The sequence below is a fragment of the Platalea leucorodia genome (genome assembly GCF_965183815.1).
Source record: "Platalea leucorodia genome assembly, chromosome: W".
Classification (NCBI taxonomy): Eukaryota; Metazoa; Chordata; class Aves; order Pelecaniformes; family Threskiornithidae; genus Platalea; species Platalea leucorodia.
The window spans coordinates 13034318-13053613 of NC_138859.1; the positions used below are offsets into that span (position 1 = coordinate 13034318).

The window sequence follows — 19296 nt, forward strand, 5'->3', positions numbered from 1 at the left end:
ATTCCATCATATTACTTTTAATTTATTTGACTTTTCAAAATTTCAGAATAATCTCTTAACCGTTTTAGTCTCCAGAGAAGTAAATCTTGTGTACGTGGTACCCTGAGACAAAAACAGTGAGTTATTTACCTGTCATTTTTCTTTCCTAAAAGTTCTCTGAACCTTTCTCCTGCATGTAAGAAATTCCTGCAAGAGCTCATTCTCATTTTCCTTATCTTTTGATTCCATTTATAAGATGCATTTTTCTAGTTTACTTTTATTCTCTTGAAGTCAAGAAAGTGGCTACAGATAACTGTGTGTCTGAAGCATTGGCAGCTTGTGTGTCCCTGAAGTAGCCTTCAACAAATCCTGAGGAAATTCCTACATAATCCCAAACTGAAAACAGACTCAGGAGTGGAAGTCCATGGATACTGTATTTATAGATGGCTTTTTCTCTTTTCACAGGTGAGTTGAGTCAATTATTACTTTCCACGTATTTCTGTGTCTACCCAGTTGATGGCACCTAGCTAACAAGAAGCTCAGTTGTTATGAGAATCCAAAACTCCTTCTGACTGTGTCTTCTCTAAACTATTCGTCCAGAGAAAGATTTTATTATCAGTTTGACATATTAATCTGTAATCACATTATTTTTGCATTTTGTCTCTTTCATTAGATGTTAACTGATAAATCAACGGGGCACTCATCTTCACAGATTTTTCTTGTGAAGCATGAGATGGTCTGTAGATAAATCATTCTAACATTTAGACAACTGCAGTGGATTGGAACAACTGTTTCCGAAAGAGCTCTTTCAGCTGTTGTTCACTTGTTGCTTCTTTCTGTTGCATCAGCTCTCTGGTTCCTTTGGTTACCCACCCCCCCCCAGCCATCTGGCTTTGAGACTGAAGGACAATATGGCCTGCCTGAAGCAGGCCTCAGATTCTCCCAGTATTCTCTTCTTGCCCTAAAGAAAGAAAAGGAAATATTACAAAACTTTCATTACTTTCACATTAATTCAGACCAAATGTTCATTTTGAAGAGGGATGAGAATTTTTGTAGCTCTCCTACTGCCCCTTTGCCCCTTTTACTGCTCCCAGATCAAATTTAATTCTTCAAAATTATTAACACAGAATGTTTACGGTTATATTTAGACCTCCATATTGGTTAAGCTAGTCTGCTGCATGGACCAATGTAAGCCTTTATAAGGAGGGTGCTGGTGTGCTTTCCAGTTCAGATATACATACCTTGCTCTGACCCAGGGTTTGGTATGCATGCTCAGGTTATTGCCCCAGCTGCCATGTTTCTCAGAAGCTTCTCGCAAAAATCCTCTTTCAGGAGCCAGCTCCTCAGCTATTGCTCGGATGTGATATGGCTCAAATCCACAGCAGCCTCCAATGAAATGAATTCCTAAATCATAGGCCTTTCTTGCATATTTTTGAACATCCCATCTAGTTACAATTCTTGGCTCCAGACCTGCAAAGACATTCATATCTTAAATTTTCACCATGCTCCAGTTCACCGCATTTTTTTGTAAGAAATCACATTATTGAGACACTTGCACACTATTTGCAAAACTGGTTGTAGATGTAGATGTTTGAGCTGTCTGAGCTAGAATTAATAATGCAAACTTTCAGGAGTCTAGCTTTTAGATTCTGTTATGCTTTGCTGAGCTATGCTTGTTGTAAGCTGCTTTGGCTTTGAAAAACAGCACCTAATATCTTCTGAGACTGATCAAGCCCTAAGTCACATGCTTGCCATTCTGCCAGAGTTCTTAGCTGAAGTACTGGAGCACTTTCAATGTTATGCCCACAAGTCCAAAGAGTTCTTAATGAACAATCAATATCTGGGAAATCTGATTACAGTACTCTAATCTGTGAAAGGAGAAGGTATCATCAGCCTACCTGCAACAGGAATAAGCCTGCTTGTTATTCCTCAGGAATGCTTACTACACTTTTTTCCATGACCAGCTAATGGCAGGCAGTTGTTTCGCTGACAGCTGGGATCTGTAGCTATTTCTTAGCCCATCCCTTACTTAGTTATAAGCCCATCCATAAGCAGTTTGCTGCCTCAAGCCACTTCCTTGTGGAAAGTTCTGTGTGTAGATGACTTAGGATGGCTAAGATGCAACCTTTCTTTTGAACCCCTCTTCGTGTTGCAGGTTGTGGTAAGCAGAGCGGAGGGACGCCAGAGCTGAGAGGAAAGACGTGTGGAAGGAAAGGAACAGAAAGTGAGAAGAACAAGGAAAAGCACACCTGAAAGGGAAGGAGGCACAGGAGTTGCAGAACTGGAAAGAAAAGACCAGGGACTGGAGAAGAAACTTGAAGGAATAAAAATACAGGAATAAAGGAATAAAAATCCTCCCACTTCTTTATGCACATCTGCAGGAGATGAATCAGCTTGGTTATGAGGAGAGTGCAGCATGATGTCTGGGCACTGAACATTCCTCTAGGCAAAGAAGCCGTGGTGAGGTAGTAAGGTTCCAGCACCACAGCAGAAGTAGGATTCTTCTTCCTACATCCTGTCCCAGAAATGCCTAATATGCAAGAAGGTGATGCAAAGCAGATCTGCTCAAAGTCCAGTGAGTAGTTAAAGAGACAGAGTCAGAAAATAAAAAACAGAAGGGAAAAAAAATGAAATGGTCTTAAACAGAAAATTATTGGTCTCAGAGGGAAAGACTGGACAACGGAAAAATAGATGGTCTAATATCAGAAGGAAAACCAGATTAAGCTATCTTAGAAAGCTGTTTAAATAAAAGTTTGTGTACAGTCCTGCAGATGTGAGAGAAAGCATCAGAAGCATCAATTCATGATTTCCTTGTCTCTCATATATCATTAAAAAGCTAATGCAAAATTGATACAAAACGATCAACAGTAAGAATGCAGCATCTTGCACTCAATTTATACCCATATAAGCAACTAAACTCCAGGAGAACAGTATAGGGTGTTTCCCTGTCTTCTCCGTCACCCACCCTGTCACAATCAGTCCTTGTGTTTCAGGAGCATAAGGACAGCACCAACCTAACAGCTCTGAAGAAACATGGATAGACTCCGCCATAAGAACTGGCCACACATGGTGAAACATGGTGATTGAAAACAAGCAGTATGCTACGAAAAGAAGTTGCCACATAGATCACGTTTTGTGGGGTTTTCTTCCCCCCTCCCAAAAATGACTAACATTCTATTTTCCGTGCCTGTCAATGTACAGTATTTTTCTTGGCTTTATTCAGAATTAAATATCTCTAGCTTAACAGTTTATGTTATCATTTACAGTAAAAAGATATTGAAATTTTCATCAACTTCTGATGAGAAGATTGTAATGTGCGCCTAGATTTAGCCCCTCTGTACGTCTACTCTTGAGATAACTGGGTATGCTTTGACTGACCAGGACTTTTCTGTCTAAAACATTGTCCTTGCTTAACTGGTGACATTTGAGAGCAATTGCAGTAACACAGAAGGGAAAAACACAGAAAACTGGAAAAAGTTCTAAAGATAAATAAATACTGCTGGTATCTAGATGCTGGAGTTTGCCAATACAACATAGCCAATGCTTTTCTAGAAACTGAGATCTTGTTGGCCTGTACAGAGGTTATGTACGCTTCAAATACCTAAATGCCTCTTTGTGCATATTGCCTTCCACAAAAAGCAGAGTCAACTGGGTCAGTTTAACAATGATTTACCAAACTACTTCTCTGCCATCAAGTGATCAGTTGCTCCTTCTGGGTAGTGCAAACATTCACAGAACCAGGCTTCTCCAATTGACTCATGAAATTTCTGAAAACTGACATCTCATACAGTTTGCTTATAACATACAAACCAAGAACCATAACAAACCAAAGAGTGAATCCTTCAATTAACTTGATTACTTACTGCATCTGTTCTATCATTTTTGCTTGCAATCAGAGGAGTTATACGAAGGAATGAATAGGATAAATGAGTTCCTGACACTTTTAAACATCCCAGAGTATTTTCAGAACCCAGACATGTTGTTATTATCTAATGAATGCCTCAGGCTCATGCTTTATTCTTTTTCCTTCATTTACGTAGAGAGGACTTTTAAAATAAAATATCTTCCTGAAAATCACATCCATATCTTTTTTTTTTTTCCTAAAAATTCAAGTTTCAGTTGTTTTAATACCTTATTTTATAGGCTGATCTTGAAAAGAAGAATGTATGATATCTGAAAATGAAGGCATTTTTCTAATCAATTTTAAAATGTTTAGGCTGCTTTTTTCCTCTTATCTTAAGAGGATGTGACCTTCTACATCCCAGGTGGGAATAAGCCCTAAATACACAAGCCTTATATACACATAAAGTGGCTGAATCTTTCGGTCTTTTGGGTAGAATTTCTGCTGAGCATAAGAGTGATGAATCCATCTCCAAACTGCTAATCCATTTGTAAGCAACATCAAAGAACATATTCCCTCTTCTGCTTTCTCTCTAATCTCACTTATCTTAGACAGTTACACTTGCAAGACTGAACCATTATGAGTGCAAGAATCATGCACCTATACTAATGATCCAGCTCCGCATATGCATTATACATTAAATCCCTATGCAGGTAAACATTATAGGGCTCATGGGCTAGACGTCACAACCGAGAATGCTGGGGAGCTCCAGTCCAAAGGCATTTAAAGTCTGGGTTGTTTTTAGTGTATTTGCTCTTGTTAATTTCTTTGGACTATTTTACAGCTGTCCTGAACAAGGTTCTATAGCACAAGAAAAAAAAAACAACATTTTTTTTTAATTGATTTAGGTTGTGGCACTTTAACTGTTTTCATCATAATTTCACTTTCAGTCACATGCTGTGATACTGCTGAAATACTCTCATTATCTGGATGATCTTTAACCCAATCCATCTATGCAGAATGCCAGACAGGATAATTGAGACTGATCCTATTGTACAGGAGGATGCCTTGCAGTTTCAGCTTTGCTAAAAGCTAGGGGAAAAAAAGGAACAGACAGTAAATAAATTAAAAAAAAAAAAAAAAGATACCCTTGTCTTACCAAAGGGAAATTCTGGAAGGTCAATAAATCCTTGCTTCCCACAATCAGGTGTATGGAAAGCAAGTGGTTGGGACATCAGGTGAGCTTTCAGTTTAGCAGCGTGCAAGCCCTCTTTCATCAGTCTCACAGTTTCCAGGGAGGTATCTGGGTCAAAATGGCAGTTGACTCCAACAATAGAAGCACCTAGGAGGAGGAAAATAAATAAGTTCAAGTCACATCTCCCTAGGAAGTGGGAGGTGAAAGTTCTTAGCCACAGCACTCCATAAGCAGAGCAGTCCATCTGTACACCAGCACTATGAACACAAGCGTCCTGGTTTCAGCTGGGATAGAGCTAATTTCCTTCCTAGTAGCTGGCATAGTGCTGTGTTTTGGATTTAGGATGAGAATAATGTTGATAACACACTGATGTTTTAGTTGCTGCTAAGTAGTGCTTACACTAGTCAAGGACTTTTCAGCTTCCCATGCTCTGCCAGGTGCACAAGAAGCTGGGAGGGGGCACAGCCAGGACAGCTGACCCACACTGGCCAAAGGGCTATTCCGTACCGTATGACGTCATGCTCAGTATATAAGCTGGGGGAGTTGGCCGGGGGGCAGGGATCGCTGCTCGGGGACAGGCTGGGCATTGGTCAGCAGGTGGTGAGCAATTGCATTGTGCATCACTTGTTTTGTATATTCTTTTATGATGATGATGATGATGATGATGATGATGATTATTTTCTCTTCCTGCTGTCCTATTAAACTGTCTTTATCTCAACCCACAGGTTTTACTTTTTTTTTCAATTCTCTCCCCCATCCCACCAGGAAGGGGAGGAGGGTGAGCGAGTGACTGTGTGGTGCTTAGTTGCCGACTGAGGTTAAACCACGACAACAAGGTAGTTGGATTAGAGCCAGCCTCAACTCTCCTGAGGCTGATCATTCCATTTACATCTCAGTTGCACTCTTTACCTTCCTGATGAGGAATCACATCTCCCACCCTCATGCAGTTGCTTTTCTCATCAGTGCTCAATCAGTGAAGACTGATTATGTACAGCCACATATACAAATAGCTAACAGGTTCCTAACACAGGTTCTGCCTTTGGATTTCAACTCTTAACTCCAAAGGAAAAGAGTAGTTCAGAACAGATATAATAAAACCCCTGTATGGTCGGTCCATCATGCCCCTGATTAATTCCTTCTGCCCTTCCCTTTGTCCTGCAGAAAACACAGCATTTGATAGGCAATAAGATTAATTTTTTCATTCTCTTATTCTCTCATCCTGGATTTGAACTGTGCTCCACACATTTCTAAAAACATGAGCAGAGAATCAAAGGCGGCTTTGGATTCTGCTTATGTTTCATAATCCTGAGCCCAGAATTTGGGGCTGGGTCTGTAATCAACTTTGAATAGTTTTAGGATTTTGTTCTACTCAGTATCAGCTGCCTGTGGCTATTGCTCCCAATACCATCCTGGTTAATAAGGATTTTATAGCTGCATTTTCATACTTTTTTTTACAAGACTGCTCTAGTAAAGTACACATAGAAACTCTTCCACAGGCTCAAAACTTTCATCAAGTATAATTGGGAAGCTATCTACTTGAGATACACATCCATTTATCTCAATGATTAAGGACTTAACTTTGTTCCATACTTTTAAAGTGCAGATTAAAACAGATTCTTACCAGCCTTTACCAGTCGGACAGCACATTGTCCGGGGGGCACGCCATGCATGTCTCCTTCTGGACAATGCACATTGTAGCTGCAACTGGCTTCCTAGATTCTTTTAGGACTTCAACAGCCCAGACAGCTTCTTCAACATGTTCAAAATACTGAAAGAAATTAAAAGTGGACTACTTTCGTTTCTTGGAGATGAAACATAAACACATTAATCCAGACCCCAAATTCACCAGCAATACAATGACTTGATTCTTTTCTGATTTACACTAACAGAATTCAGTTGAGTTCACTGACCACACAGTTAAAAAAGGATTTTAAAAAGTCAGAAGGAAAACTAAATCCAAAATAAAAAGATACTCATGTTTCAGAATAAGAATGCCCATACAGGGGGTTAATCAGGGATTTATCCCTGAAGAACTATTTTCATCTAGAAAAGTCACCATGGGTTGGTTACTTACGGAGTACAGGAGGAAACAGGAACTAATCAAGATCACATTAATCTATCCTCTTTGTACTGGTACAGAATTTGACTTGACTGAGATGATAGAAATTTAGGGTTCAAGGTCCTATTCTAGGACGCTTGCAGATACTGCTGTGCATTTAGAAAACATCTGATTCTACTGGAATAAAAGTATAACAGAAAATTTTAAAGAAGGAAGCAATATATACTTGTATTCCCTAAAGTAGACTAGACATCTTAAAGTTAACACACTGTGCCAGCTGAAGGCATGTACTTTTTTACAGATTTACCTCTGCAATTAGGAAGTCAACATTCTTCTTCATAAAGCCATCTAGTTGCTTTCGAAAGGCTGCTTTAACCTCTGCTTTATCCTTGCAGCTTAAGTATGATGGTGTTTGACTGAGTCCTCCAGCCACTAAAGCATCACCTTCATTAGCCACTTCTCTTGCAATGTCACAAGCAGCTTCATTCACTTTCTGGCACTATATGAATATAGATTACATCATTTTTACCTGGTCAGAGATATGCATGTAATTTCAGAGCACAAAAAGGACAAAAGACTTCTTCATATTCATTTATAATTTAAATGTATTTTTCTATAATATTGATTAGGAAGATCAGCATTTTTCAAAAAAATAACAAACATTAAGAAACAGATTTCTTGCAACTTATAAGTTATCATATTATCAAACACTAATACAAAAACATATTACCTTTAATACATCTTACACAAATAGTCTATAAAAAAGCAAATATTTGGTGTGAAGCAGAATTTTTTTTTTCCTCTTAGAAAATAAGTTAGTTAGTTACACTTAAGTGTCTGCTTCTATTCTGAGATTTTGTGGATGGAAAAAAAGAGTAGTAATTTCAATTGATTTTTCATTCTATTTCTTAATGTATTATTTTAGTATTTTGATAATTTTCAAAATTTAAGCTATGATATGATATAGAGTCATTTAAGGCACTTTTAAAAGGATGTCATTAATTACCTGATGTTAAAGTTACCAATTTAAGAATAGCAAAGGGAAACTTATCACTATATATGATTAATTAATCACCTAGACTGAAAGACACATTCCCTGTATACCCAAACCAGGATGACTAGAACAGCTTGTGAAAGAGGTTAAGCTGGGAAAAAAAGATTTTTGGAAAAGAATCATTATTTGGGATAGATAACAAGGACTGATTAGAGCAGGTTTCTTTGTGGCCCATGGGCTACTTAGAATCTACATAGGTTTCTCTCAGCTGAAGTTTTCCATGGCTGCCTCAAAACATCCAGATGATTTTTAAGGCTATTGCTGACAGAGTGTCTTCCACTTGCACTTCTGCTCAGGTACGTGTTTGGGAACACCAGGAGCTGGAGCCATAAACCAGTTAGAGCCTGGAGGAAACTGCTTCTAGAACTGGCAGCAAATCAAGCTTGAAAGTTTTGCTGCAATGCATTCCAGTTTCCAGTTGCTTTCCCAACCCCTCTTATCATTTTTCGTTGCAGCATGGCTAGTTCCAGAGGCACTATGTTTCTGGGATATCACTTCAGACATTTCGATGTTGCATCTATTGAATGTAAAGGTACAGCATTTCAGATAAATTTGGTCATATGACATTTTAATGTCTTAACCTCTTAATTAAGCCTCAAGTGTTTCCCTAGTGTCCAGATTGCTCTAGTTTCTGACTTGGGATATCTTCACATAAATATATTCCTTCCTCTCTGCGCCCTGGAGAATCTTCTCTATTTTCCAGAGGCTGAAATAATAGACAATAGGACCAAAGGGGAAAAGATCAGAGAAAACACCCAACGACAAATCTTCTAGTCTCAAAGGAACTATCTAGAAATGTTTGTGCCAGAAGTCCCAGTGGAGATGGGGCCTGCATCTAGTGAAGGCACCCAACATCCTACAACTCCTCTGTGTAGGGGGTAAGAAAACACCAACACAGTACTTCTGTTACTGTACCAGATTACCCTTACACATGAGAAGGGGAATACTGACCACAGTGTATACCTTGGATTTTTTAGTTGATATTTTATTGAAGACATGGTCCTAAAAAAACATTCAGTTCTTATTAGCAAGTCATTATTCTCCAGGATTCTTCACCATTTTTGCAGTTGATTTGTTTCTCTGGATGCTAAAGCATTTCTTTTTTTACAATTGATTTTGCTCTCTGTGCATTTAGTCCTCCCTATACTTTGTATGAAAACTCCAGTAAACTATCTCCTCAGATGGGAAAAATAAGATGTGGGCATCCTTTTTCCTCTCTTCATCTTTGCCCCATTTTGTTATTTTTTTTTTTTTCTTTCCCCTTTAACCTTGTCTTTCTTACTATTCCAAATTCTGAAATTGCACCATCTCATTCTTTGGTCCTCAAATATAACCAAAACTGTTATGACAAACTGTGAAAATACTTGATAATTCTTTCTATTAAACCTTTTGAAATGAATACACTTATTTCATATCTCCATCAAAATAGTATTTTACTCACACTTATTTCCTCAGCTACATAATTGCCCCTGTTCTCTAGTTTGTCCTCACTGGCATAAAATGTGAATGCCTGCAGAACATTGGATCCAGCTCTGAGGAATTCCCGGTGAAGCTGACAAACTGCAAAGAATTAAAAGAGACAAAGAAGAGATGTTTGGTACAGTTATTACTATTATTATCCCAAAACTAAATGTTTATTGAATTAATGTTACTGTAAAAGAAGTGATACTGTGTTTACTAGAAGAGCCATTATGAGGGAGTAGAAGCAGTACCCCAGTCTGTGTAGAATTCCTTTCTTCCCACTCTTAGAACATTAGGTAGAAAACTTCCTTCTTAGTTATTCTCTGCTAAGAATGACTGAAGATTTCTATATTTAGTTCATCAGTAGATTCAGATGCTCACGTACCCAAGAGTCGGGCCACTGAAGAACATCAAAACAACCAGCAGGTGGATCGGGCTGCTAAGATTGAAGTGGCTCAGGTGGATCTGGACTGGCAACATGAGGGTGGATTGTTTATAGCTCGGTGGGCCCATGACACCTCAGGCCATCAAGGAAGAGATGCAACAGACAAATGGGCTCGCGATCGAGGGCTGGACCTGACCATGGACGCTATTGCACAGGTTATCCATGAATGCGAAACATGCACTGCAATGTGTACCTCAAGGGGATTTGATTTTGGGTGAAAATAGCCAATGAACTGAATGGTATGATGTTAATTGCTATATAATACTGTATGTCATCACTTCTATGGTGGCTATATGCTATATCAACAGAATCACAGTAAGAATCACCCAGATTAATGAAGAATGAACTTTGATGGAACCGAGCAAAGTGCAGCGGTGATAGAACCATAACTGGCTTCAGCATGCAACAACCCAACACCACACACCATCTCTCCTGCCCTATAGGACTGTTATGAGAGATGAAGCCCAAAGTCATGGACCGAATGAACTCAACGGACATTTTAGAGGGATGGCCCATGGACTAAGGGAATGATATCTGTGTGTACATATCAAAAGACTGGAAAAGTGGTGGTGATTAATTGGAATGTATTGGAAAGGATAGGACCTGGGCATGACATAGATGGTATAGAATAAGGGGTGGATACTGTCCTGGTTTCAGCTAGGATAGAGCTAATTTTCTTCCTAGTAGCTGGCATAGTGCTGTGTTTTGGATTTAGGATGAGAATAATGTTGATAACACACTGATGTTTTAGTTGCTGCTAAGTAGTGCTTACACTAGTCAAGGACTTTTCAGCTTCCCATGCTCTGCCAGGTGCACAAGAAGCTGGGAGGGGGCACAGCCAGGACAGCTGACCCACACTGGCCAAAGGGCTATTCCGTACCATATGATGTCATGCTCAGTATATAAACTGGGGAGAGTTGGCCGGGGGGCAGGGATCGCTGCTCGGGGACTGGCTGGGCATCGGTCAGTGGGTGGTGAGCAGTTGCATCATGCATTACTTGCTTTAATAATAATATTATTATTACTACTATTTTATTTCAGTTATTAAACTGTTCTTATCTCAACCCATGAGTTTTCTCACTTCCACTCTTCCGATTCTCTCCCCCACCCCATCAGGGAGAAGGGAGGGAGCGAGCAGCTGTGTGGTTCTTAGTTGGTGGCTGGGGCTAAACCACAACAACCCACAAAACAATAATTATAATAATTTCTAGAACACTACTTATCATGTAAAACAGAGTTAAAACGCTCAACAGCTTATAGCAAATACAGGAATAATTTATTCCCTAGATATTGTATAGAGACATGAGAACACTGCAGTTTCTATGGCAGATGTTTGGAAAAGCTTTCCTGAAGTCTTGGTTCATCATACCTCATTGTCTACAGACAATCTGTGTCATTAGGGAAACATGTTAATGTGTCACGAGAATAAAATTACTGCCTTCAGCTACAACAAACACAGCATTCTATGCCAGAGAAGCTCAAACGGTAGTCTGAGTTGCTAGAGTCAATCTGCATACACAGCAGCACATCTGCTTTCAGTGAAGGAACAGTGTGGTGTCCCTTGCTTTTCTCTACTAGTACCAGTATTTCATTTCTAATTACAGCCTTGGGTAACCACACTGTGATTTAACACAGCAGTCACAAAGAACTATCCAGGAACATAGATTCTAGCAGAGCTACAATTCAAAGAGTCCCTGGAATTTGCCTGAACTATCGGGATCAAATTTCAGTTTTACAGCCTTTACACAGTCAAAACATTCCTAGTGCAGAGAGTATTCTTTTTCCTACATCATTAAAACAGGCTACTGAGCCCAACTAAAAGGACTGTCTCTGTATGTTTCTAGTGTTCTGTAGTTTGTTTTTCTATTCGCCCCCATGAAAAATCATTGATGAACACTAGTCAGGAAATGTGAAAAGGAAAAAATAATCTACAAATATTTTCACAAATGCTTTATGACATTTCCATAATAAACTAGATTTATTTACCCCCATGGTTAGTGCTCTTTAAATATGGTTCCTGCATTCCTAGAAGAATGTTTGGGATTTGTGTGAATAAGGATGGAGACATTGGTAGGCAAATGAAACATAATCTAACACGTATGAATAAGGAACTTTATATCCCAAACTATCAGGTATGTGAACAGCAGACTCTTGAATGGGTCTGCATTTGGAGGGAAAGAATAGCATTATAAGTAAAGTATCAGCCTGAATCTCATTCAATCCCAGGCAAATCATTTTTACCACTAGAATACACTTAGTATTATCAAGCCCACAGTAGTCTGCATGATGCTATCAAAAACCCAAACCACTCTAATTTACTTCTTGTGTGACTTCTAGCATGTTACTGAAGCTATGTTTTCTTCCACTATTTGAGAAATGAGGTAACAGCCACATATGAGGCTAAACAATTATTAAATTTGATGCATTTTAGGAGTCAGACATACAACACTGAGTTTTCATTTCAATCTACCATGAGTTGGACATTTCACAAAAGACACAGACTTAAGCTAACAGCAGATGGGGGCAGTAAGTGCATATGCATATTGCTCAGTACAGAGCAGTAGCTCAGATACCTGATCTGGCTCAGAAGAAATATTTAGATCTCATTTCTAAACTTGTCAGTCTGGCAAAACTTCTCCTCCCTTGTAACGGAGATAATGGCCTTCAACTCACTTTTTTTTTTTTTTTCTTTCTGGTTTTTTTTTTTTTCCCTCCATCATTCCTTGCTGCAATCTCAGAACCTCCCTCATTCCTTACAAAGACAAGAAAGGCCGGTAGTTGTATGGTTTTTTACACCAGCTGGCTCAGACAGTTGGTCCTTCTGTTCTTTACACCTGCTTTCAAAATAACATGACCCTTGAGCATGCAGGAGCAAAGAGCAATAACAGAGGGGAGGCAGCACACTGCACTGAAAGAAATGAACACATTTCCAGTTAAGGGTGTATTTATAAATAGCCTACAAAGGGCTTATAAAAGTGTTATGTTACAGACATGAGCAATATGTTCTAGCAAATCAGTAGGGGGCTAACCTATGACTACTGATCACTTGTTTAAAACAAATCTGTGTGCCAATTTAGCCTATTTAAGCCATCTGCAACTGCCTCTATGTAAGGTAATGTCTTGCATTCCCCATGGACCGAGACCTACACTTCCTGAGAAGGCATGTGGAGAGGGTCAAAGACTTTTGTGGTACAAAAGAAATAAGCAAAGGGGAAACAAAGAGCATGGTATAAGCGCTACGATTTGTAAGATGGAATGCGCAGGGGCAGAAAAAGGTACAGGTGGAGAGAAAGAGAGAGGTGATAGGATGTATTTTTGGGAGATGAGGTTCAACAAATTAGGTCATCACCCTTTAAACCTTTGCTGGAGCACTGCATTATCTAAGGCTGTCCATGACCCTAAGTTAGGCATGCTACACAAAGTAACACTTGAAGGCTGAGAAGGATTAGGGGAAAAAATAGGTAAGGTGTACAAAGCAATGTAATAGAGAGGGCTAAGATCTCTATTTCTCCTTCTCCTCTTCTTCCTTCTTCCCCCTTTATAGAGGAAAAAGACTAATTTGGAAGGACATACACTTAAGACAGAACAAAGAAAATTTTTTTCCCAGGACATTCTGAATTAGCTTGTGGGATTAACTGCACATGATATTACTAGGGCAAATGCTTTATTGTAATGAAGCATACATAAATAGATAATAGCACCTGCTTTTGCACTATTTATGCTAAACACTATAATCTTTATGCTGTAAGGCATAGAATGATTGCTCATTTTGCCCCCCTCCACTGTAGACAGTCACTCCATTAAATGGGATAGGCAGAAGTTGAGTTAACACCCTTGGCACAGCAACTGATGCAATTTTATTGCAATTCTTAGGTTCTTATGAGGTTTATCAATCCTCATTTCACAGTGGAGCCAGATACATTAAATACTCCTCTTCCATTCCATTGTTTATTAAAAGCTGCCGTTTTCCTGAAGGAATTAATAAACAAACTGTATTCATTTATAATGGTCAGAACACAACAAAACAGATAGTTAACTGCAGAATTTTTTGTCACAAGATGTTGTGAAGGATAAACTTGATATCAGCTCAAGGACAGACTGGACATGTCCATGAGAGAGAAATCACTGAATGTTATTAAATACAAAGATACCATATCTGTGTCAAAAAGTCCCTGGGTTACAAATTACTGAAGACTGGGAAAGCATTCTGGAGAGGTATCACTATATGTTTGCACTACTCATATTCTTTCCCAACCAACTGCTTTTGACCAGTGTTAGAGCAAGAATAAGGGGTACGATGATTAGGGGGTCTATAGATTCTTAGACTATTCTTAACAGTGTGTAATTCTACATTGTCAAGCAACCCACTACAGGTTCCTATATATTTATTATTTATCCAACCATGTTTACCTTCACTATAGAATCACCATTTCCCAGTAAAACTGACCTGCTTCTGGGTGTTCTACCGTTGCTTCGGGAGTCCAAGGCCTAGCTTTTACATACCCCCTCTTTTCAAGAGCAAAGACGAATCCTCCATCTCCAATCACAAATTCTCCAGCATCTAAACGCTCTAGAATACCCTGCAGAAAGCAGGAAGAAAGGTTAATAATTACAGTTCTTCAGTTTTGTGGGCTTCCTTTGTTGACATTTCCTGTATTTGCAAAGCAGATATAATTATTTGTGGGCTACCAGAAACATCTTTGCCATAATAATAAGAAGTAATCCATTTCCTTCTTGAAATTCTCTTTAAAGAATAGTAGGTGATCTGTTTTACAACATAAGGCGTTAATATATGCATATATATTACATAAGACTTTTAATTATTCAGTTTATTGTATTCCAGAGATATAGTCCCCAGAACTAGAAGTCAATGGTCTAATTCCATTCCTATGAAAGTAAAACACAGTCTCAAATTCTCCTGTAAAATATATGTGAAACTTTTTAAAATGAAACACTAGTATCACTGACCTCTTCATTAGCTCATTTGCTCTTTAGCTACAAATGCCATCATGACAGAGCCTCAGCACAAGTAGCTTGTGACACAAGATGGCACAACAAGCATCAAAAAAAGTAAGCATGTAACATTTTCCTAGCAAATAAGACACATCTCAGAATGCTGGCCTCCATTTTCTGACAGACTTTTCACTGGCCTGGGTTTCCTTACCTAGACTTACAAAATGAAAGAAAATCCTGCTTCTTTTGCACAGCCCAGAAATGTTTTAAGATGCCAAATTACAAACCTTACAGCACCCTGTGATTAACCTTGCTTCTGCCTTGAACTCTACACTAACACAAGGAAAGTGGTAATTATTTTTTTTTGTAAAATGAAAAACATGAATACAAAATATATTGATTGCACCTAATACATATTATTTTTTGTATTCCTTTCATTGCTTCATTGGATTGTTCAAATTTTCAAAAAAGTACCTTGCTGTTATACTAAATAGTACTAAATTCTGCCAGTAGATTACAAACATAATTCTATTTGACTTTAAAAAGTGGATTAATGCAGACCCATTACATTAACAAAGGTAGTGGGTACAGAAAAAGATTTTAAAAAATCAAAGGTAAGACTGAAATTGCTGTCCATAGTTATCTTTTCCTGATGGCCTACTAGCGTTTCAGTAGATGAAATTTGAGGGAGTAGGGGAAAAAAAAGCACCTTGCGGACATAGAGTTGAGTGTGTTTTTTTGTGTTGAGAGGAAGGGTTTTTTAACAATTAGCCTCCAACCTTTAGTAGATTATCTTTCTTGATAATTTCTCCTTCATTAATTCAATTATCTCACACCATACATCCAGGAAAGAAAAACACTTATAACATCTCAGCACTGCCCTTTAGGCAGCATGAGAGTATGCCTTTCCAACAAGAAGGTGCACTGTGCCAACTATGCCAGTTCCAGTACCAAGCATAGCAGTGTAAGGCTACTTGGAGGCCACAAAGCCTGGCTGAGAGGGTCGGCGTTTTTGGCCCAGGCACTGACATAGCAGCAAGGTGATGGGGCTTCTCTGCACAGTGTTGCTGTGCAGATATATGAGCTAGGCCAAGTGTTGGCTTGCAGATGTCTGCATCACATTCCATTGCACATTCTGGACTTTCCAAAATATTGACGTAATTAACTTTACAACGTTAAGAAAAAGTGCAAGCTTTTATCTTTATTTCAGCAGGACCAGGGCAAAACTCAATCTACAATACTCAGTCTCCAAAACTCAGTAATTTTCAATAAGTCTACAAGTCGTGCCTGTCTATTAGGGCAATTCTGTTGTAAGTGTAAATGTCAGGAGGCTTTGTAAAGATTGTGTTTGCAATTAACTAATTTGCAGTTGTAACAGAATGCCTCAAATGGGGCCAGAGAAAGGCACCCAAGGGATCACTGGTTGAGTCCCTGCTTCCTCTGCCTGCCAAGGAATCTTTTACAGACAGAGCCTGCTTCAGAAGTTTAATATGCAGAGAACAGGAGTGCAGAGGGGAAAACAAAAAAAAAAAAATCTTAAATGTATAAGCAACCTCAGTTGTTGCTTGTTAACTGAAGATTACATTACAATAGATACATGTTGACACAATATATAGATATATTTAAATGCACTACAATCAACAGGTTTTTTTTTTCAAGTCCCTTCTAGGATTTAACAGCAGTTTCCCTTCACAGTTCTAGCTTTTTTAAACTGCACTTTAAAATAATCTTCACTTTTGACACACAGAAGCAACATAAGCCATGACTGAATAGATTGTGGTATCTTAATATATAATATATTGTGATATATTAAACCTAGCATCAGGGCATCTAATAGCAGGTGACATAACTATAAAGCACAAAGTGCTTAAACTTACTTTGTCAGTTCAGATTGGCTCAAAATGGAAATAACTTTTTTGCAGACTTTATTATAGGTCTGATATCATCTCTTCACACCATTTTTACTTTATCTATACTGGATAAAATACCATTGGTTCAAACAGCATATAGCTAGCATGAGTTCAGCATCAACATTGTTTTGTTCTGCCCCAGAGAACTACAACTGTGTGCTCATGCCCAATCCAGATCAAAATTGTACTGTCAAGTGATCCAGTAGTACACAGATCTGGTATTAAATAACAAGAAATAGTATCTGTAAAAAGCTAACCAGGGCTTTTTTGAGCCATCTTTTCACTGCTTCACTTTTGCTACCATGAACAAAGTTGCACCACAGTCCATACATCTATCCACGGAAGGAGTGCAAATGACTGTATGAAGATATTCCCCCAACCAACTTTAAGAATGTAACCGAACCATATAAGTGAAAAGCCTGCTTGGTCTACCTATATCCTATCTTTCCATCGGTGGAGAGAAAAAAAGCATCTCAAAATAACTATTCAGATCTTAAGTGAGCCCTCAAGAAAGGCTTATCTCTGTCCATTGCCTGTAGGAGAACCTAGGGCAATTGCCTTCTGCTAGGTGTCTGAAGTTAGGTGGCATGTGCCAAAAAATAAGCAGCAGAACAAATACCTCCTCACCTCCTTCCTTTATAACTGAGCTACCTGAAAGGCATAGAGTTCATAGACTTCTTCCCATATCCTTCTGTTCTCTTACTCTAGACTTATATGCTACATATAAAACCAAATAAAAACAGTTCTGAGTAAGAAGTGTCCAGTGTCCTACTAATAATACTGTCCTTCCAAACAGAAGGTAGAATACATGATTCCACTGACCCTCCCAAGCAGCACTGCAGGGTAGCAGTACTGGTATATGTCAGAGAGTCTGATTTAGATATTGCTCAAATGTTTATCTTGATGGCCAGAATGGCTGATGCCTGAATAACCTTTTATACTGGCTTATTTCTTTAGCTAAATGAGAGTGCGAAGGGCATGCATATATTGGAGACTGCGCTCCTATTACAAACACTGTTGGTATTCAGTCATATAAATAAAGGGAAGAGCAATTTGGGGCTTTTAGAGTTGTCAGGACGCTGGAGACAGGAATCCCATCCAATGAAGGTTTATGCTTACAATATTTACAATTTTAATGTGTTGTGAGCACTGCTTAGTTTGCATATCAAATAATATTAAGCAAAATGGTTTTGAACTTTGGTGGCTTCAGTCTATGTGTTGAGAGAAATCAAGATTCTGTGAGCTGTTACAGCATTAAGTTGAATCTAATCTATCTATCTCATAACAGTGTCCAAATGTCTTTAATGGTTTGATGCTGAATAGGTATAGTTATTATTACGTCTTTACTTTAGCTTTTCACAATATGCCCTTACCCGCAGAAATACCGAGTACCTTACTTGGAGGTTAAGTGCGGTTTGCGGGTTGTGCCAGTTTTGCAGCAGCTCCCCAGGAAAGCCTCCGGGCAGGACCCCGAGGGGGCGGGAGAGGCGGCCGGGTACAGCGGAGCCCCAGCCCGACCCAGAGTCGAGCTCTGCCCTGTGCCGCTGGGAAGCTCCCGCCGCTCCCCGCCTGCGCGCCTCGCAGCACCGGCGCGAGGCTGCCTCTGCCCTACCGCGTGGTCCCGCTAGGGCAGCGCCCGCACCGCGGCAGGGGCACCCCTCCCAGCGCCCGCCGCTGCCCCCACGCCGGACAGGGGAACGGGCCCGCCGAGAGCAGGGGACCGGGGCCGAGCAGGGGAGGGAGGTGGGGGAATTATCCTTTTGCCCTGTTTCGTGGTCTTCCTGATCGGCAGCATTTTCCTCGCCAAAGGACGCTGGCTACCTGAGACTACCCAGACGACTCGGCACGAAGCAGAAGATAACCCGAGCGCTCAGCCCGCACTTTTATAACGCGGGGAGGAGGCGGGCCGCGGTGAGCAGCGCTGCGAGCGACACCCCCGGCCGGCCCGGCCCCTGCCTCCGCGGGGCGCCCTGGCACGGCCCGGGACTGACCCGCCCCCTCCCGCCACCGCCCCCGCCTGGCTCGGGGACGAGCACTGGGGGTGGGGATCGGGAGGCGCCCGGTAGCTCCTCCGGGCTGCCCCCTCGGCCAAGGGGCTGGCCAGCGCTCTCCATCCCTGCTGCGGGCGGGCTGCGCGCGGGATGAGCGCGGTGCTGCGGAGAGCCCTGCGACGGCTGCGACCTCCCGCCGCGGCGGCCGGCCCGACCCCCCCCCGCCGCCGCCGCGGCTGCCCTGCGGCCCCTCGGCGGCGGCGCGGGCACGCGCGGGCCGGGCCGGGCTGGGCGCGGGGGCGGTGAGGAGCTCCGGGCGGGATGCGGTGGGGAGGCGCTGGCAGAGGAGCTGTTAACGGTCACGGCTCTCAGCGCGTGGCCTCCGCGCGGGCGGTGCTGCCCCAGGGC

General features: G+C 40.6%; 1 pseudogene across 1 annotated transcript; it reads right to left on the reverse strand.

The window, feature by feature from the left end:
* Window positions 1-740: 740 nt before the first annotated feature.
* On the reverse strand, window positions 741-18692 carry LOC309601758 (betaine--homocysteine S-methyltransferase 1-like; annotated as a pseudogene). The gene is made up of 8 exons: window positions 18654-18692; window positions 14482-14614; window positions 9570-9688; window positions 7382-7573; window positions 6637-6783; window positions 4980-5162; window positions 1221-1449; window positions 741-940 (listed from the first exon to the last, which is right to left on the reverse strand). The product of its transcript is annotated as a betaine--homocysteine S-methyltransferase 1-like (transcript).
* Between the last annotated feature and the right edge of the window lie 604 nt (window positions 18693-19296).